Source organism: Dromiciops gliroides, chromosome 4 (assembly GCF_019393635.1).
Source record: "Dromiciops gliroides isolate mDroGli1 chromosome 4, mDroGli1.pri, whole genome shotgun sequence".
NCBI lineage: Eukaryota > Metazoa > Chordata > Mammalia > Microbiotheria > Microbiotheriidae > Dromiciops > Dromiciops gliroides.
In genome coordinates, this window is record NC_057864.1 from 114468382 (window position 1) to 114489842 (window position 21461).

At 39.3% G+C, this 21461-nt stretch overlaps 1 long non-coding RNA gene across 1 annotated transcript in view; it reads right to left on the reverse strand.

The window, feature by feature from the left end:
• Positions 1 to 2005: 2005 nt before the first annotated feature.
• The window catches only part of LOC122756123, a 29551-nt gene continuing 10095 nt past the window's right edge, over positions 2006 to 21461 (reverse strand). The window contains exons 2-5 of the long non-coding RNA XR_006356437.1: positions 17373 to 17473; positions 5895 to 5986; positions 5170 to 5278; positions 2006 to 2434 (exon numbers count right to left, since the gene is read on the reverse strand). This is a non-coding gene — a long non-coding RNA (uncharacterized LOC122756123). The remainder of the gene's footprint in view (positions 2435 to 5169; positions 5279 to 5894; positions 5987 to 17372; positions 17474 to 21461) is intronic.

The following is a 21461-nucleotide window of genomic DNA, read 5'->3' on the forward strand; positions in this document are numbered from 1 at the left end:
GTTGTCTCCCTAGCACCTAGCGGCTGGCACACACTAAACACTTATTACATGTATAATGTTTATGGTGGTGGTGGCAGCAAGGCTAAAATCATTACTGTTGCAATTGTTGGGTATCCTCCTTTCTTTCATATTCCTTGAGAATCAATACCTTGGTTTCCTTAAGACCGGGCCTCCTCTGTGTATGGTCTGGTCCAGGTGTTCTTCCCATCTGTTTTCTTCAGTGGTATTTCTACTTTCTCTTGCAGGACATTGGGGTCTATGATATTGTAATGATTGGAATGATGCCACCTGCTGGAGGCTTACTGTAGGAAAGCTCCAACATGAGGAGAGGGCCTCTGAGGGCAGGACCATGCGGCTTTCTTTGGCGTCAGGAAGTGATGTTGGCTTGTGGGAGGAAGAAGGGGGAGGCTGGTGCTCTGTCTCACTCTCTTTCCTGAGGACTCTGGTGGAGAAGGGAGCTAAAAATGCACTCTACCTTTAATAGATAGAGGAATCTAGGCCTTTCTCTCTCTCTTTACCAAATTCTTATTCTCCTTAATAAATGCTTAAAAGCCTAACTCTTGCTAAAGCTTATAATTTATTGGCAACCACTCATTAGATATTTCAGACAGTATAGCTAGAATTTTAGCCCTTACAATATAAAGGTTCAAATGCAGCACTTTTACTGTCATGGATAGAGAAGAGAATTTGTTGTAGAAATCTTGATAGATCTTTTCTATTTATCATCTGCCTTCTAGTTTCATCCTCAAATGCCCTCATGATGCTCCGGCTTAGTTGAGGCTCTCACCAAGCTGTCTGCAAATTTGTTTTCCCCTCCAGAATAATGATCTCATTCCCAAATAATAAGCTGTTTGGGGAAGTCTTAATTTTCCACAATTGGTCACCATCAAATACACATGTGGAAGAAGGAGTTAGTTACTGGTGTTCAGGCAAGGTAGAGACTAGCTAATGTGGACCCTCAATGAATGAATGAAAAAGTATTTAACTACTTACCATAGTAAGTGCCAAGCACTGTGCTTAGTTAATTCAATATGATAGTGCTTCTCTGTGGACCCAAGAATTTGGTTAAATTGAAGGGTTGCCATTTTAAGACTATTGCTTCTGGGTAGCATTTGAAAACAAAATAATACTTTGTGATCTTTTTTCTGCCCAGTTCTTATCTTGGCAATATCTAAGTGATTAGCCACAATCTAGGACCATTTCTTCTATAAAGAAACATTGGGGGGGGGACAGCTAGGTAATGCAATAAATAAAGCACCAGCCCTGGATTCAGGAGGACCTGAGTTTAAATCCAGCCTCAGACACTTGACACTTACTAGCTGTGTGACACTGGGAAAGTCACTTAGCCCTCATTGCCCCTCAAAAGAAAGAAAAGAAAGAAACCTTACAAACTTAATTTGACCAATAAGGATTAACTGTGTGATGTTCAGAAGGCATTTTGCTGGGCAATGAGAATACAAAGCATAGTTTCTGCCTGCAGGGAACCTACAGGTTACTCTATTCCTGAAACTATGATTTTTTTTGGCAGAGCCCAGTTCTAAAGACTTGTATAAGTAAAGGTAAAAGTCCACCAAGTAACCTTAAACTCCAATGACAAGGAAGGGCACAAAAAAGGAAGGATTTACAAGCTAGTGTAGAGAGAAAAAAATGAATAATAAAGGCATAATATCCCCCAATAGATAATTGTGTCTACACAGATCCACAAGTGGTTGCAAAGTTGAACCTCCTAAATATACCTCAAATGTCACCTTCTTCATGAGGTCTTTCCCAACCCCACATCCCTTCTAGTTATTAGTACTTTTTTACTCTTTAAATTACTCTGCATTCATTTAGGTGACTGTTGCATTTCCCCAGTAGAATAAGTGCTTTAAGAACATGCTTTTTTCATTTCTCTCTCTCTCTCTCTCTCCTCTTTCTCTCTCTCCTTCTTTACACACACACACACATATATATATACAGACATCTCTATATATGCACATACATATATACGCATATGTAGGTGAGTATATATATGCTTATACAAAGTAGGTACTTAAAATGTGTGTTGAATAGAAAAATGAAAATTTCATTAAAACCAACAATGAGGCATCACATGAAGGTGGGGAGAAGAGAACATCTGAACCTACATGATGGTATGGCAGAATTCAACTCTTTGATTTTGAAATTTTGTTTTTCTGGATTCAGTCAGACTGATTTGTGTGTGTCCACATAACCATGAGTAAGAATTAAGCATGAAGAAAGGGTAGGGCACTGAGGAATTTACTCTGGGTTTTCTTCCAACATTGGAAGCAAACTGGCTGGAACATAGTTGGCCAAGGAGGAAGTATTCTGGGTCAGGCTGTCCATAACTCAGAGGGAGAAGGCCAGTGGCTAAGGGTGTCCTCCAGCCTCCTGCCTGACTTGCTTAAAGCACCATTTCAACAGCATCTGATAACTTTTTAAAAAAAAGAAAGAAATTAAAACCATTTTATAAGACTGCGTTAAGCTAAAAGCTTCCCCCAACCCCCTCCACCCCCATAGCCAGGCGCCACTCTTTCCGAGAGCATGTTATTTCTTTTTAATTTGCTCACTCAATCCTGAATAACTTTTCAGAGGGCTCCAGACACCACAGTATGACAGCTAAACCAAGGAGCATTGGATGCGATGGAATTGCTCTACAAGCAACCTTGCCAAAGGCCCTTTTTTGCTGCACAAAGCTGGCTCTATCTTTGTATATTGAGGGAGCTAAATCAATGTTAAATGCTTGGCTCTTTTCACAGGACAATGACCAGGACCTAAGCTGCGTCCTTCCTTTTTGATTGACACTTGAAACGCTGAGTTGGAATCAGCCAGAGGCACTGCTACAAGCCTGAAACCTCTGCTGGGGATAACAACTGGTGACATCTGCAGAAAGGCCGACAAAAGGCAGTTGAAAGCTGTGTTTGTTGCTTTTCCCTCTCAGATCTCCTCTCTTTCATGGATCTCCTTCCTTGCTTTAATATTATGATTCAGCACCTGGCTTTTTTGAACCTTACTTTAAACTTCAAAAGCCGAGGTGGTATTAACAAACATGAAACGGAAAAGTGGCGGTAGTTTGATTTACTGTTGTCGTCTTATCAAGGGGTTTTTTGTCACCAGCTGCCACTTTCTGTCATCTTTGGAGCCATTATCATTTCTCTAAAATCTGAAAGACTCCACTTAATAACAGCTTTGAATACAGGCAGGATCAGTAACATATACAGTTCTGGGGATGACAGGACCATCAAATGAAAAGAAAGATGTTGCCAAAAAAAAAAAAACCCACCACACAAATAAAAGCTGTAGTACTTTCTAGTGACCTTGATATTGGAATTAAACAAATCAAACCCAATTCTATTGTTCTTTTTGAATTCTATTTTAGACTTTCCTTGAGAATTTCCTTTTTTGTTCTTGGGACTAAGGGGGAAGGGGTAGCCTACTTCACACCACAACAAGGCTTTGCTATCATATGAAGTGCTTGCAATGGATGACCCTCACTTGTGAATACTCTCAACTAATTACCAGTTCACTTTCACTGACTTTCTAATACTTTGGACACCCACTTGAGGCTGACAGGCAAATCATGGGGGATTCTTGCCAACTCTGGTATTTGTTTTCAGCCTGTTTCCAGAGGGGTTGCTGGCTCTAGCTCTCTCTAACCAAGCCCAAGCTAACCTCTAAACCCCAGAACCAAAATCTCCTAATGTCCTTTAAATGCAAAGGTGTCAAGAGTATTTATATAAGATGCTTAGAGTCAAGTGAGTCCCACTTCAGTTTTAGCCATTGGGCTGAAATTGTATCAGTGGGGCTGGAGAATTGATTGACCGGTCACTTTCTAGTTGGTTGTAGTGGTAGGACATGATGTGGGTGGATGGAGAGTAGAAAAAGCCTCTCTTTTTTTAAAATCAAGTTACCCCTGCCTAAATAACAATCTGTAGCCTTCTCTCTTCCCATCTAATTCTGGTTGGCACATCATAACTCTTTATACATTAGGTGGATGATTATAAATGTATATATAGTTTTATATACCTATATATATGTATGTATATACACACATACATATGTATGGATGGATATGTGTGTATGTTTTTATATAGGATGATATACAAATGATCAAAGTTCCAGATGACATATTCTTTTTATAATCTTTACAATCATTTCCTTAATCAGTAAACATTTATGAAGCACATACTATGTGCTGGGGTCTTTCAATACTATGCTAGATACTGCCTGCCTCATAAAGTTATTGTGAAAATAGCACTTGGCCAACTTTAAAGCACTACAGAAATGTAAGCTACTGATTTAGGATCAATAAATGTATGTGAGATGACAGGAACCAGTGGATAGAGAGCTGGCTCCTGAGCTAGAAGACCTGACTCAGAAGCATGTTGACCAAAGAACCCTGGGGCAAGTCACCTCCTCTCATGCCTGGAATGCGCTCGATCTCTGTCTGTCTGTCTGTCTGTCTGTCTCTTCACGTTCACTTCTGCCTCCTGGCTTCCTTCAAGACTCAGTTTAAATCCCATTTAAGAGATTTTTCTCTCTAACTAGAAGTTAGTTCTCTGTGTTTCCAGTTCACATTGTTGCTAAACTGTTTCCAGTTCACATCGCTAATGTACATAGGTGTTTTCATGTTGTCTCCCCCGCCCCCCCCCCTGCCCCCCCCCCCCCCCCCCCCCCGTTAGAGCAGGAGCTAGTTGAAGGCAGGGATGATGTCTTTGCCCTTTTTAAATCCCCAAAGCAGCTAGCACAATGCTTGGTACCTAATAAGTACTTTAAAAATACTTTATTGATTGACTTCACTTCTTAGGGCCCTAGGAATCTTTTTAAAATAAGAAGTTGTTAAAGTAGCTGCTGATCAGCATTGAGAGAGGAATGGAGTCCACAACTCCTGTAAAATCACAGATCTGGTTAAAAAAAAATAAAGTGAAGACAGACTTAAGCTTAGCTTGGTTTTAACAGTCTTCTTACCATAGGAGCATATGCTTAGAACTAGAAAAGGACTTTAAGGGTCATATATTCCAAGCATCCATTTTACAGATAAGGGAACTGAGATTCAGAGGTTAATGACCTGCCAAAGGTTACTTGCCAAAAGACCCAAGTCCTTTGACTCCAAATAAGCTGTATACAACACTGCTTCATTTGTTCTAAAGGTCTAAACATGCCTTTTACCTTCCTCCTTGAGGATGAGGAGAAGTGGGAAAGCCTGACTTCAGGTGATTTTAGGAGCAGACATCACCCAACAAGGCCATATCTACAAGTCATCCCAGAAAAAAAACACCTGAAAATAAAAAACAAAACAAAAACCAATGAAACTTCCCTTTTGGAGCCATCTACTTCACATAGGCATCATGTCCTAATCAAAATATCAACTCTACTATTGTCTTTTATAGAAACAGCTGGATTATTTTGACCATTCTTCTTACTTTTATATAGTCTGAGTTCTACCTTTAGATACCCTACATTTGATTGACGGGAGTAGCAACATAATCTAATGATACTTGGGCCTCTCTCTCTCTCTCTCTCTCTGTCTATCCCTTCTCTTTTTCTTTCTCTTCCTTTCTGTGTCTCTTTCTTTTAAAGATAACTAGTGGTTATATAAATACATGAACATGTTACATCAATGTCTTAAAAAAACACTTTGGCCCAAATCTTTGATCCAGTTGCCCTGGATCACACATAGCAAGATAGTAGGTCAAATGGCTAGTGAAGGCCACACAAAGTTGAGGGGATAGGATAAACAGTCTAAAGATAAAGGAGAACCTCTTTATAGTCATGAGTAACACTTGCCTTGTTAAAAAGAACTCTTCTTCAAACTTTTTTTAAGTTTCAATATGAAAAACTTACTGGAGAGGACTGAATCATGGATAATATGAATGGAAAGGTGGCATTCTTACCATATGTGATGAGTTTGGAATCAGGAGTTCTTTCGGCATAGTCTTGCCTAAACATGAGAGTAGCCTGGGTGATGACTTATTACCCTGGACATCTACGGCAAGATATACATTAGAAAAATGAAGTGGATCACAATAACAATGATCTGCTTATTCAAGGAAACAAACAAGATCTGGACATATAAAGAGGAATAATCTTTAATATATTTTATTGTCTGTATTATTATTTAGATCCTAGTTTCTTAAACTGTGAGTTGAGACCCCAGATGGGGTCACATAACTAAATGTGGGGATCATGAAAAAATTGCCAATGGTAAAAGGTTATGTATACCTATTTTATATTCCTATATATCCAGGGTCAAGTAAAAACTTCTTGGGGAAAAAAAGAGATTGTGAGTGGAAAAAAATTAAGAAGCCCTGGTCCAGGTAATTATCTTACTTCTCTACTTGTATTGTGTATAACAGCCTCTGACTACTCTCCAAAGAAGAGAGAACTATTTTTTCTCAAAATCATTCAGGAGCTCCCTAGACACAAAAATCGGGATTGCTTTGGCAGTCGCAAGGACTGATCAACTGTTCTTCTCTTATAATAAACCATTCTTGGTCCCCTAATATTAGGTCACCATAGCACCAGCAAAGAGGGATGTTGGTGCTCTTATTGAGAGGGATGAAACAAAAAACTCATGTTTGATTTACCCAAGAAAGTGCTTCAACTGCACATCAGCAACACAAACTTATTTCCCATGGTTCTTGTCTATCCCCTTGGGTTTGGCTTGTATGTTCTTGCTTTAAAAAAACCTAATTGGAACCTTGGGATACGGGGAGGCTATGCATTGAAAAAAGAACAAAGGAAGGAACTGGCTCTTTCTGCTACCAGAAAAGAGAGGAAAAAAGATCATTGCAATAATTTTTTAAGCTGCATGTTACTGAAAGTTACCCATCATGTAACAAATACAACTATCTGGCCTGAATTGTCCATCTTTTGAATAAAAAGACAGCCTGCACTGAAATGTGATCTTTGCACTGTTTTTCCATTTTATGATCTTTATTCTGTCCTCTATTGAAAGGAATTGTAAAGAATCAGATTGTCTTCATGAATTTGGATCAAAAGATCTTGAATCTAGAACTGGAAAGAACCCTCAAAAGCCAACTCATTTAGCCCCCTCAAATTTTTTTTTAGATGAGAAAACGGAGGCTCACAGATGGCGAATGACTTGCCCCAAATCACACAAGTGGTTAGCCTAAGAAACAGGATCTGAATCCAGGTCATTTGACTTCAGAATCAGGTTCTTTATCCTGTACCAGACTGATTGTAGGGTGAATTGTGTTTTGGGTTAAACTAAAGGTAATGGGAATGATAGCTGTCCTTGCTTACATTTTGTTTTCTTTTTCCCTCAGGAAAGAAAAAAGGAAGTTAGTTAGCAAGTGATATTGGGAGCCAAGGGGTAGAAGGAACTGGACTCATTTACAACAAAACCATCATGCAATAAGGAAACTTCTTGATTGGCTATGGGGAGATGTACCCAGGTGGGTAAAAAATTGGTTTAGGCATATTCCCATAGAGAGGATGTCATTTTGTTCTTGGTCCTTCAAGAGAGTAGTCAGTTAGTAAGTCAGTCAGCAAGTATTTATTAAGTTCTAACTATGTTCCAGGCACTGAATTCCAGTCTAGAGAAAATCATGGTGGATCCAGCTAGATGTGGAGAAATGTAAATGGAGAAGCCCAGTAGATAAGGTAAGTACTTCCCAGTTTGGGAGCTGGGATTTAAAAAAAAAATCGACTTCTAATGACCTGATTCAGATGTTTAATTTCTGACTTTTTATGTTTTCTTTTCCCTTATAAATATATCCTAAACAATACTCTTGTGGTTTAGTATTTAAAATCAGTAATATGAGTGCACAAAGATACAGTAATAGTAGAAAAAAGAAAGATTTTGATGATGCCAGACTCAACATAGAGAGACAAGCAGACCAGAAACTCTGGGGGTTACATTGGAGTTTAGAGATGAGAGAAGGTCAAGAAATTCATGGCAGGTGAATGCCCTCAAATCAGCTTTTTTTTTTTTTTTTTTTTTGCAGGGCAATGAGGGTTAAGTGACTTGCCCAGGGTCACACAGCTAGTAAGTGTTAAGTGTCTGAGGCTGGATTTGAACTCAGGAACTCCTGAATCCAGGACCAGCACTTTATCCACTGTGCCACCTAGCTGCCCCCAAATCAGTTCTAAGTGAAGAATCTGGAATCCAAGTAGCTCCCATGGGCCAGTGAATCCTAAGGCCCCAGGTTGGATTCTTCCTAGGCATACCAACCTCTATGATGTTGTGCCAAGTCTAATTCCCAGTCACCTCCCCAGTGTGATTAGAAGAAGGGCTCTTTTGCCTCCAAACTATCTCCCGCATCCAGTGGTTAAAGCGATGGACCTTCTTCCATTAGGGATTTTGCCACTCATCATTCTTCTAGCACTTTAGGGATGTGTTTTTTATAATGAATTAAATTATGTGTATCTGTTTAGAATAGACAAAGGACTCTCAGAGGAATTATCCCATTTAATCTCCATAACAACCCTATACCAGTGATCGGAATAGATATTGGCATTCTCTTTTTGCAGATGAGGGTACTTAGGTCTAGAAAGGCTAAGGTACTTCCCCTAGGTCACATGACTGTTAACTATCACAGCTGAGACAAGAGCTCTGGTATCCTGATTCCAAGTTCATTGCTTTTTCCATATGAACACCTTGGAGTGAATTAGTTTACCAAAAAATCATAGATGTAGACCTCATTTTATGAACAGGGAAAATAAGGTCTAGAGAAGTTATGTAACTTAGTCAAAATCACAATGAGAAAGAAATGCCAGACCTAGAATATGAACCCTGGATTCCAAATCCAATGTACTTTCTACCATGCAACACTGTCTCTTTCCTCCTATGATAGCTAGCTGAAAACAGGGCACTGGAAAGGTTGATGACAGATAAGGAAGGACAGATAAATGAAGATGGAATTATTTGCTGCTTCCTGAGAAGGTCAGGACTGGATATGTCTGAACAGCTATGGTCCCATATAGCTAGGTCTTGAGTAGTGCAAATAATGAATCCCCTGAAGTTGTCTCATGTTTTCATATTCACACTGTTTGAAGTTAAAATTATGTACAATATGGCAGCTGGTTCCATAACAATGGAAATAAGCAGGATGAATTAAAATAATGTGACCTCTTCAAGAGATTCATCACATGCACTAATCTGGACCTAGATGTATAGCCATGGGATGACATGATGGCTTTCACAGCTTGGAGTAGGGAATGTCATGGGATTAGGGGATAATATGGTTCGGAAAAATGAAGTAGCATGACCCCCAAAGAACTTCATCACAATTCCACCTTGAATCATGCCTAAGCTACTAGATGGATGTATTGGACTGAAATGAACAAATTCAGAAAAACCATTAATTGATTAGATTCCCCTTCATCCCTGTCCCCAAATGAATAGCCCCAATCAGCAGTAAAGCAGTTGTTTTGGTGTTATTTAGGTGCCTAAATCTAGATGTGAAATGCACATTTTTTAGTTAGATGTTTCCATGTGATCCCATAGAGTTGGAATCAAAATACCTTTTTGGATAAAAAGAAGAAAAAAATTCACTTCCAAGAATTGTAAACCATTTGAATTAGCCTACTAGAACACAAGCTCCTTGAGACCAGGAACCACTTTTAAAAAAATCCCTATTGTCTAGCACAGAGGCTGGTGCAAGGTAGGTTCTCAATACATGCTTGTTTAATTACTGAATGAATTTGGTCTATGCTGGAAAGTAACTAACAAGAGAGAAGCCATTTCTGTGCTCTCAAGTGTGGCACATCTTCTCCAGGATCCATTTTTAATTCACCACTAGGGAACTAAACTAGTCAAAGTTGGAGGCAATTGCTTGTCTCTCACTTACCCTGAAATCAAAGTGTCGGCTTCTTTTATGTCTGTTAATAAGTCCTGCTGAACTTGAACTATTTCCTGTCACACCAGTGTTATCTCTCCCTAAAGAATGCATTTTGCTTCTACGTTTGAAAGCAGCAAAACAAACCAAAACAAAATCTCAGAAATTCCGTTCCCCCCTCCTGCCTCCCCACCCCTCTGCCCTCTCAGCACACACTTATCAGCCACATGCAGTGTAGCTCTGATCGAATTGGGAACTACAGGAAACTCCAGAGCTAAATAAATAGGATGGTGACGAACACATGGAATGCTCCAGAGATCAAAATTCCGGGCACTCGTTTGCCACATGGCAGATGTCAAGAACCTTCTACTTTCAAAAAAACTATCCCTGAAATTCCTGTGCTTGACTCCAACCTACCACTGTTTGCTTCTATACAATCAAATGAGGCAGGGGCAGCTAGGTGGCATAGTGGACAAAGCACAGGCCCTGGATTCAGAAGGACCTGATTTCAAATCTGCCCTCAGACACTTGACACTTACTAGCTGTGTGACCCTGGGCAAATCACTGAACCTTCATTGCCCTGCCAAAACAAAAAACAAAAAAACCCCCAAAACAACAAAAAAAACCCAATCAAATGAGGTGGAGAATTTAGGCAATTATTGGAACATTTCCATCCTCAAAAACACAATGGTAGTATCTTCCACTAGTTAGTTATCTCCAATTTAATTTGTTCAAATATATGTATATATATGCATATGTATGCATATGTGCATATATGTATATGTATGTACACATATATAAACTCCCCCCCTCTTATTTGCCCATAGTTGTTTTGCCTTGGTCTTACCCATTAGACTGTGAGCTCCTTGAGAGTGGAGGCTGCTCTTTTTGTTCCTTTGCCCCACCAGCATTTACTAACAATGATTGGTACAAACTGAATGCTTAATAAATGCTTGCTGACTGACTTTGGCCTGAACTATCTTGGCAATTGATACTATGGTTTGACGTTGGGTTAATTGTCCAAGTTCCTTTATTTCATTTCCATGTATGGAAACAATCATAAATTCTTTAATTCTAAGAGAAAAAGTTATTTCTCAGGATATAAAATAAAACCCCTTTGTTTTCTTTTGTTTAAATTTAATTTTTGTTGATTTATTTTTGTTTTACATCACTTTAATTTTCAAATACATTACTCTCCTAGCCAAGAAGCCATTCCCAAGTAACCAAGATTTCAAAGAAATAGAAATGAATCAGTTTAGTAAAACCAATCAATGCTTTAACTCTACTAGATGGTATATAAAATATTCCACTCCCCCAGAACCCCGTTTCTACAAAAAGAAAAGCAGGGGGCAGCTAGGTGGCACAGTGGATAGAGCTGTGTGACCCTGGGCAAGTCACTTAACCCCAACTGGCTCACCAAAAAAGAAGAAAAAAAAAGAAAAGGAGATGCAACCCACCCTTTCTTTTTCAGACTAATCTTTTGTTTGAGGGCGAGGGGATAGGGCAGCAGAAAGAATATCAATAGACTAAGCATATGGAGATTTACTCAGCTGGCCTTGAGGATAGGGTTCCACCCTGGCCACATCCTAAATCAGAAACCCATATTCTAAACCCAAATTATTGACTGAATTCATGTTTTTTTTTTGTCTTTTGCAATCTGATTTGTTTGTATAGCCACAGCCTCTGAAAGTGTTTGCTAGGAATAAATTCATTTTATTTTTTCAAATAACAAGCACTTAGGGAGAAGAAATAGAAAAAATATAAACCAAGGAATAGTCACTGATTTCCAGAAAAGCAAGCCAGGATTGTTTCATAAAACTCACAAAGTGGCCCAAGGGGATACATAGTCCAACCTTCATTATTAGGAAGAGAGTTTGAATGTGCCTGGATTTATCAGGTATGGCTCAGGTGATCTATCTTGACTAGTAAATGTGTCACCACACCAGCATATAATCAATTATATCTTCTCAGCTTTTCCTAATCTTGACAAGATATGTTCACAAAATCATAGCAGTTTGGAAAAACAACAATGATGTAGCAAAACCAAAAATGCTTTCCCTTAAAAAAAAGATAAGGTGTTAATACATGATGGAACTCTCCTGATAATTTGGGGGGTGGGGAGGCAATGACAGATTCACTTATTCATGCCAGAATGAGGATAAGAAAAATGGAAGATGTCTGCAAGATAGACTTTGGATGAATTCATGTTATTTGTGTAATGTTGTCTGCACAGCCATGCAAAATGAGAATTAGTATTCTCCTCTAGAATCTTTTGGACAGTCATAAATACTCGACACAGTCATAAGGTCATCGACTTTGAACTGAAAAGGTCCCTTTGTTGGAGGCTGCTGAGTTCAATCTTCTTATTTTACAAAGGAGGAAACTGAGGCCCATCAAGACTATGAGACCTGCCAAAATTACATCAGTAAATTGACTTCAGAGGTGGGATATGAACCCAGGTCCATTGGCTCCAGGGTCAGTGCTCTTTCTTCCATGCTGTTACCCAATCAAATGTGACTATGCAATGAGAGTGGTGTTCTTTTAATGTCAGAAAAAAACTGGGTTGGTTTTTTTAACCAAGAATTCAATTGTCTAGGAAAATATTTGGCTTCTAGAATTGAGATTGTGATCACTGGGATTATGAGAAACAACACTTGGGTGGAAGGGCAATATCACAAGTTCATAGGGGTGACAGTTATAAGTCACCTTAGAAATCATTCTGTTCAGTCCTCTCATTTTAAAGATGAGGGAGCTAAGGCTCAAAGGGGGTGAAATATCTAGTCTAAGATCATTTAGTAAGTAGCAGAAGGAGTATTTGACCCCAAAGCCTGGTCTCTTTCCACTACATAGGTACCTGTAAGGAGAGATTGATTCTCTAGTTGTTGTTTTTGTTTGTTTGTTTGTTTGTTTGTTTTTTTGGTTGGGCATTGAGGGTTAAGTGACTTGCCTGGGGTCACACAGCTAGTAAGTGTCAAGTGTCTGAGGCCATATTTGAACTCAGGTCCTCCTGAATCTAGGGCCTGTGCTTTATCCACTGTGCCACCTAGCTGCCCTGGGATTGATTCTCAATCCAGTTCTCCAGACACTTGATTGGATGGTACCTAGCCACCAACCTACCAAATGACAACAGCCATGCTTAGCCAATTTTTACTGCTCTGCAGAATTTTTACTAACAATATTTGCTCTTTATTTCTTACTTTTCATTGTTTAATTTTTATTTCTTAAGGAACCCGTGAACTTAAAAAAAACAACCCTAACTTTCCATTATCTTCCTTTCTGTACTTTATTCTCTGCCCCGCCCCCCAACTCTTCCCTCTGCTTCCTGAAACCTGCCAATGAAGCTGGAGAATTTAAATACTTTAATTTTTTACTATTTTAAATTGGGAAATACCAAACTAAGCTGTATTATCTATCTTTATCTGATCCAATCTATAGCCACTGACTCTGAGACTTGGATAAAAGTATCTTTAAAAGAAAGACAAAGGTGATGTATTTGGAAAATGCAACACAAGACTTTGCCTCAGGGTGATGTGTAAATACATGGGCTTGCCACTGGAAGATAAACTAAAAATAAAACTAAAGTAGGTGCTTCTCAAGGGCAGAGATCAAAAATATTTCATTTACATAGTGCTATGCCCAGCACAGAGCAACATAGCAAATAGTTTTTTCAAAAATGCTTTAGGATGATAATGATAAGATAGCTCTGGACCTGTGATCTCAGAATAGGGAACTTCCAGGTGAGAAACTCCTACTTATGCAGGTTAGCATCTTCTCCAAAAATTTTAGCTTTAGAGAGTAGCCTAGAGTCTTGACTGGTTAAGTGACTTGCCCAGGGGCACATAGCCCTTGTCTTGGTAGGGCTTGAACTCAGCGTATTCCTGACTCCAACTCCAGTTTTCAACTCTACATGCTGCTGCTGCTCCAGCATTATAAATATATGAATCAGATCCATAACTTTTACTCATAGCATTTTATAAACTTGGTTTTTACCCCTCACTTATGATCATTTAACTAAGAGCTACTATGACTAGAGGTATGCTAATAAATGTTTAACAACCCAGCTGGGGAGGTGGGTGTTTTTGGCACATTTTAAAATTTAATCTGTATTATTTACATTTTCTTAAGTCTAAACAATCAACAAAATAACAAATCAAGCCCTGATTTTTAGTGTTTGCTGATTTCTAAGGTATAGATACTTGCACTGAAAATATAACAGTCAGGGCTCTCAAGCTGGTTGAAGCTGGCTCCATCACATCCCTAACCTAGATAGAATTTAAAATAGGACTGATTTCTTCCTCCCCAGTGGATATTATAAACAGAGGATAGTAAAATTCATAGTCATGGGTAGTGGAGAAGACAAAATTTTTGCCCTCAGGGCATCTAAAGGAGTGCCATATTTTAACATTGAACGATTTAGGAGAGGGCTGAGTTGATTGCTACTGTATCACTAGCACCTAGCTTTATGCCCTGAATTATCAATATTGCCTTGCCCCAAATTCTTCCTTCCTTCCTCCCTCCCTCCCTTCCTTCCTTCCTCCCTTCCTTCCTTCCTTCCTTCCTTCCTTCCTTCCTTCCTTCCTTCCTCCCTCCCTCCCTCCATCCCTTCCTTCCTTCCTTCCTCCCTCCCTCCCTCCATCCCTTCCTTCCTTCCTTCCTTCCTTCCTTCCTTCCTTCCTTCCTTCCTTCCTTCCTTCCTTCCTTCCTTCCTTCCTTCCTCCCTCCCTCCCTCCCTCCCTTTTTCCCTCCCTCCCTCCCTCCCTCCCTTCCTCCCTTTCTTCCTTCCTTCCTCCCTCTCTCTCTCTCTCTTTCTTTGTCTTTGTCTCGGTCTCAGTCTCTCTGTCTATCTCTCTTTTCTGTCTCTGTCTCTCTGTCTGTCTCTCCCTCCCCCACTCCCTCAAAGCCTAAAATCTGATGCTAATTTACAAAAAAGAAGCTCCCAGATTTCCCAAGATTATGACAGCACAAGGAATCAGCCTTTGAGTCCTCATCACCAGAGAGGATCAATCAATCTATCTATAAATCGACATTCATAAAGCACATACTATATGACAGGCACTGTGCTAAGTACTGGCTAGAACTTTTGTACAATTTTAAGAGAACCTTGGAAATCCTAGATCATAACCAATGTCTTGGTAAGATGGGGAGCCGATGAAAGTTTTCTCATTTAGACTAGGGCTGCTCTAGTTTTTAGTAACATTCACATCAAAGAGACATTTTAGAATAGTTTTCTGGCTGGTTTCAGTTTTCCAAATGATCTCCCTAAAGCATAAGTCTGACCATGTCACCCCCAAACCCCTGAAAATATAGTACAATGGTTCCCTATCACCTCCAAGATTAATTATAAAATCTTTGCTTGCCATTCAAAGCTCTTCTTAACCCAACCCTTTTAACCTTTCTAGTCTTCTCACTAGATCCTAGTACAGTGTCTGACAAATAGTGACACAGTAGATATAGTGCTGGTCCTGGAGTCAGGAAGATCTGAGTTCAAATCCAAATTCAGACACTTACTAGCTGTGAGTCCTGTTTACCTCAGTGTCTTCATATGTAAATGAGCTGCAGAAGGAAATGGCAAACCACTCCAATATCTTTGCCAAGAAAACCTCAAATGGGGTCATGAAGAATGAAACATGACTAAACAACCCATCGTTATTGACTTTGAGCTCAAATTGGTCTTAATTCTCATCTTGTCCAATCCCCTTGATATAGTAACTTAGGCCACCAAAGGTTAAAGGATTCCTCAAGATCACACAGGTAATAAATGGAAGAGCCAGTCTTAAGACCTAGACCATCTGATTACAAATCTAACACATTTTCAACTGCATGATGCTGTGTCTAATTTCCAGAAGATGTGTGCTAGAACTATTCTGATGAAAAGGAAGTGGGTAGAGTGGACAAAGTAGGGACACTTGTCAGTAATGTACCCCTAAGAATATTTTTTTTAATGTAGGAGATGCCTTCTGATGACATACTGAAAGTTTGGGTCTCTTCAGACTGGACAAATAAGGGCTGGGTGGGACATGGCCAAAGTCTATAAAATCATGAAGGATGTGGATCACAAGAATGATTTATGGGGCAGCTAGGTGGCGCAGTGGATAGAGCACCAGTCCTGGAGTCAGGAGGACCTGAGTTCAAATTCGACCTCAGACACTTGACACTTACTAGCTGTGTGACCCTGGGCAAGTCACTTAACCCCAATTGCCTCAAAAAAAAAAAAAGAATGATTTATCTACTTTATTTAGAAATATCAGGCCCATACTACCCCATATTCTCAATAGGACCAGTAAAAGGAAATATTTTGGATAAAATGTAGCAAATGTCTTTATAGGTGACTCACATCCAAAGAGATCTGTGGAGTTGTTTAGGTAAATTCATGGATTCTCTTTGTTAAGAGCAATTAGAGATATTCTGAATATAATCATCCCCTTTGAGGATGTAGTAGAAGGGAATCATCCCACTTTCCAGACTATTCATTGGTATCTCCATTAGAGCTAGACTTCTATTTGGCATTTAAAGCCCTTCACAGTCTAGGTCCAATCTATCTTTCTAGTCTGATTTCACATTATTGATAAACTGTTAAGTTCCAGACAATGTAACCTATTTGCTGTTCTCCATACTTGACATGCAATCACCTACCTTTGTATTGCACAGGATGTCCTGTCCATGGCTTAGAATTCTCTCTCTCTCTCTCTTTCCTTTTTCTTTCCATCCCTGTTCTTTTTTTCTTTCTCTTTCCTTCCCTCCTTCTCTCCCTTCTTTTTGTCTCTGTCTCCATCTCTGCATGTCTGTCTGTCTCCCTCCCTCCCTCCCTCTTTCCTTCCCTCTACCTCTTAGAATTCAAGGCTTGATTCAAGTGGCATCTCTTGCACAAGGCCTCTCCTTACCCTCCCTTCTCATTTTTTAGTGTTCTCCCCTTATGAAATTACTTTGTACCTATTTATCTTTTTTTAATCATAAAAGTATTTTATTATTTTCCAGTTACATGTAGAGATAGTTTTCAACATTTGTTTTTATAAGATTTCTAGTTCCAAATTTTTCTCCCTCCTTCCCTTCCCACCCCCCTCCCCAAGGGAGCAAGCAATCTGATATAGGTTATATATGTACAATCACATTAAATATATTTCTGCATTAGTCATGTTGTGAAAAGAGAATCAGAACAAAAAGGAAATATCTCAAAAAAGAAAACAAAAAAAAGTAGAAACAGTATGGTTCAATCTGCATCCAGATTCCACAGTTGTTTTTTTTCTGGATGTGGAAAGCACCATGAGTCCTTTGGAATTATCTTGGATCATTGTATTGCTGAGAAGAGTTAAGTCTATCACAGTTGATTATCACACAATGTTGTTGATACTGTGTACAATGTTCCTGGTTCTTCTCATTTCATTCAGCATCAGATCATGTAAGTCTTTCCAGGTTTTTCTGAAATCCACCTGCTTATCATTTCTTATAGAACAATAATATTCCATTACATTCGTATACCACAACTTGTTTAGCCATTCCTCAATTGATGGGCATCCCCTCAATTTCCAATTCTTTACTACCACCAAAAGAGCAGCTATAAATATTTCATACCTATATATTTTTTCATGTGCAGTTTTCCCTCAAGTAGAATGGAAGTTCCTTGAAATCAGGGTCTCTACTGCATCTATCTTCAGAGCTGGTATAGAGATCCCCTAAACGAAACAATTCCCTTGATCAATGCAGGCAAGCACATTTTCCACAATGTATAGTTTTAGAGCAAAGTTCATTGCCTAAATCCCTGAGGGTTTAAGAAACTTGCCTTTGGCCACATAACTAGTATGGGTCAGAACCAAGACTTGACTGTGGGGCTTCTTGGCTTTAATGACAACTTCCTAGCCACTGTGTAACATTGCCCCTCAACTTAGCATAAACACTATTTAAATTCAAGTTGGTACTAGGTTCTTTGTGCTATTAGATTGACCATCTGATAGTCTTAAAAATAATTTCACAAGAGGGCAGCCAGGTGGCGCAGTGGATAAAGTGCTGGCCCTGGATTCAGGAGGACATGAGTTCAAATTCTGCCTCAGACACTTGACACTAACTAGCTGTGTGACCCTGGGCAAGTCACGTAACCCCCATTGCCCCATGAAAACAAAAACAAACAAAAAAATAATTTCACAAGAAGATGTAAGTTATCAGAAAGAGGGATAGACTGATGATGCACAGAATGGGCTCAAAATGAACTACATTAAAATCAAACCACCTACTTCTATAACTTGACAAGGAATTAATTCAACATTTTCAAACACATTATGGCCTCTGTGTAGGGCGCTCAAGGCCATTATGATCTAGCACTTTGTGTATATTTAAGAAATTTTAAAATCTAAATATACCTAAATATACAGATACTAATGGCAACTCTTCATCAACTTTCCCAATGAGTTTAGGGTCCTGTGATTTTATATTCTCATGCTGGAAAAGTGTTCTTAAATATACTGTTTTCACTTTGCATGATTTTGCATAATTCTTTCATTTTTATGAATATTCTTCACATGTAGGAAACAATGCAGCTTGGGGAAAGAACACTGAGTTAGGAGTAAGAAGATCATAACATCATAGATGGAAAAGGGCATTCACTAGAGTCCTCTAGTCCAAGCCTCTCATTTTACAGATGAGGAAACTGAGGTCCAAAGAGGCTGAGTAACTTGTCCAAGTTCATACAAGTGTCAGAGAGACTTGAAGCAGGGTCCTCTGACTCCAAATCGAGCACACTTTCCACTATACCAAACTGCCTAAACTAATATGCACACTTCTCATTTTATAGGTGAAAGAATTGACACTGACTTAAGTGACTTGCTTGGGGTCATAAAGCAAATAAGTAGCCAGGCCAGGTGTTAATTTCTTACTTGGACTTATGTCCTAGACCATGTTTTTAGCCCTAGAATAGAATAAACCCCAAGTACATCTTCCAAGATGAACTAAGACCTACCACCTAGTGAATTTCACACTGAAGTATGCTGTGTCAGTGAAATTCAGTCTGATTTTGTTGAGACTTTAAAGCCCCTATAAACACTGGGCAAATGAGTCCCATGTTTTTTATGATAGACTCTCTCCACCCTGAAAAAGCAATTCCTCTCCAACCAGATACATCCTGAAGACACACACACTCACTCACATACACACACACACACACACACACACACACATACACACACACAATTTCCATAAACATGTCTGCTATTCCAATGGCCTCAGTGGGTCCTAGCTGAATAGGCAAGTCACTTAATAACTCCAAGCCTCAGTTTCCTAATATGTCAAATAGAAATCTAGGGCTCAAAGATACCTCCTGAGTTATTGAACACAATCCCCTCATTTGAAACATGAAGAAACTGAGGCACAGGGTGATTAAGTGACTAGCCCAAGTTTCCAGAGTTAGTATCAAAAGCAGCGATTGAACACAGATCCTCTGATTTTAGAACTCATGTTTTTTCCACTTTATCAAGCTCCATGATAGTAATGATAATAATGATAGTAATACCTATAATATCTATTATAACAACCCAGAGTTGTTGTGAGGATCAAATGAGATAGACAATCTATGGGCAGTGCTATGTTAATGGCAACTACGATAAAGAGAATATGGATAAGGAAGATAACAGCCTTTCCTTGTCACCCTCTAATTGCTCCCAGCCCCATTTTACAGATGAAAACAAAAATAAATTGCTAAGCTCAGGCGGGCTTCTGGATCACCACCCCTTCCTCAAATAACATGAGGAATCTGTTCTCCAGTTGGGAATTGCCACAGAGCCCCCAGCTCTCCCCACCACGCCTCTCTCCTCCAAAAGAAGCCAATTCTCAACCTCTTCTTGCAGAATTACAGGTTCAGTCGTGAGACTGGTGAGCCTTTTCGGAATGGTTTTCCCCAAGGTAACAATTTTGTAATATAGGATAGCTGAAATAAATATAGACTTGAGCTCTCCTCAGCCCCCTTCACTCTCCTTCATCTCCTACCACATCCCCACTTAGGTGGAATCGCTCTGCATATAAACAAACTCTCCTCAAAGACACCTCAACCTTGACGGTTCTTTCTCCTTTTCCAAACTTGCTTCCTTTTTGAAACACCTCTTGACTGCCGTTCTCCCACATGAGGCCCAATTATCAGAATAATAATTAACCGGCTCTCATTAATTTGGGATCAAACGCTGCCCCCCTTAATGAAGCTGAGACTAGCCAATGTGATCCCTTCCAATGGGGCGTATACTTTCTTTGCACCTTGCGGGCACCCAGTCCACTGTAACCATTAGGTGCTGGCCCGAGCAGCCTGGGTAACATTGAGTCAAGGACAGTTAATGGATGCCAGAGCACAAACCAAAGGGCTCCAAGCATGTCAGTCAAGACTAACCAGAGGCGAAAACATCAAAATGCAGGTTGGAGTTTTGACATTCCTGCAGGCTCTGAACGCCTCGCCAGTAAATTTTTAAAGTCAATACCCCCCTTACGCTTGTGAACGCTTTTCTGTCTGATGGGTCGGACTAATGTGGATCTGATTGAACTGTGACTAAAGTATGGCTTTAAAGTCAGCTTTGAATGTGTAAGGGGGGTTTTGTGGGTGTGTAGATGTCTAGGTCTTTTGGTAGTGTGGGTTTTTTTTTTTCCAGAAATGTCTGTGATAATAACGAAGACAGTGTACACAGATTATCACAGGCTGTGTCTTTCGACTTCAAGGTTATATGATTAGGAAATTAGAAAAGCGACAAGATTAGAAAAACCACAGAACATTTTGAAAGGGAGCTTTTTTATTTTTTTTTATTTTTTATTTTTTTTTTACAAATTATCTATGTGCTGGATTTACCCAGAATCTGATAGATGGATCTTTTAATGTTTAGAAATGGATAAATGCAACAATGTAAATAGGAAGAACTTGCTTTGGAGCTGTCTCCTGGCAGAAGTTCAAAACCCATATTAAGTATTCTAATTCGCTTAAAGCCTGTTACTTCTATTTTTTTTTAAGAAAGAAAGAAACAACCACACACACAGACATAAAACAAAACACAATTATTCCCCCCATAGGAAAGTAACAACAATAATGAGAGGGCTGTCCTGATGAGCTCAGTGGGTGTTTCTTTTTTTCCTACCATATTTTATATCAAACCTTCACTTCTCTGCCCTTTTTCTAGTAAAGTTGGGCAAAAATAATTAGAGGGACACCTGTGTGGAGCTCCAAGCAGAAACAGGTTTGGGCAGTCCAATGGTACCTGGCAGGTTGGCATCTGTAAAGCCATAGCTGTTTGTCTCCAGAAGTCATAAAATCATAGCTGGAAAGGATCTTAGAGGCCACTGAGTCCAATCTTCCCATTTTATAAATTAAGTCAACAAGTACCTACTATGTATCAGCCACTGTGCTAATTACTGGAGAGACAAAGAATGGTAAACAAAACAAAACAAAACAAACAAACAAACAAAAAAAACCCCCAGTACCTGTTCTCAAAGAGTTAACAGTCTGTTAGAGGAAAACTGAGGCTCTGAAAAGTTCAGTGACTTAGCCACAACTAGTATATAAAGGAAGATTTGAACTCAGGTCTCCTTGACTCTGAAGCTATTACTATGTTTACTGGACCACCTCTCTCCTTAATCTTTCATTAACTAGCCAAAACTTTACTCCTTCATTAATGACTGAAAACTTAACTTTTTCTTGTTCTC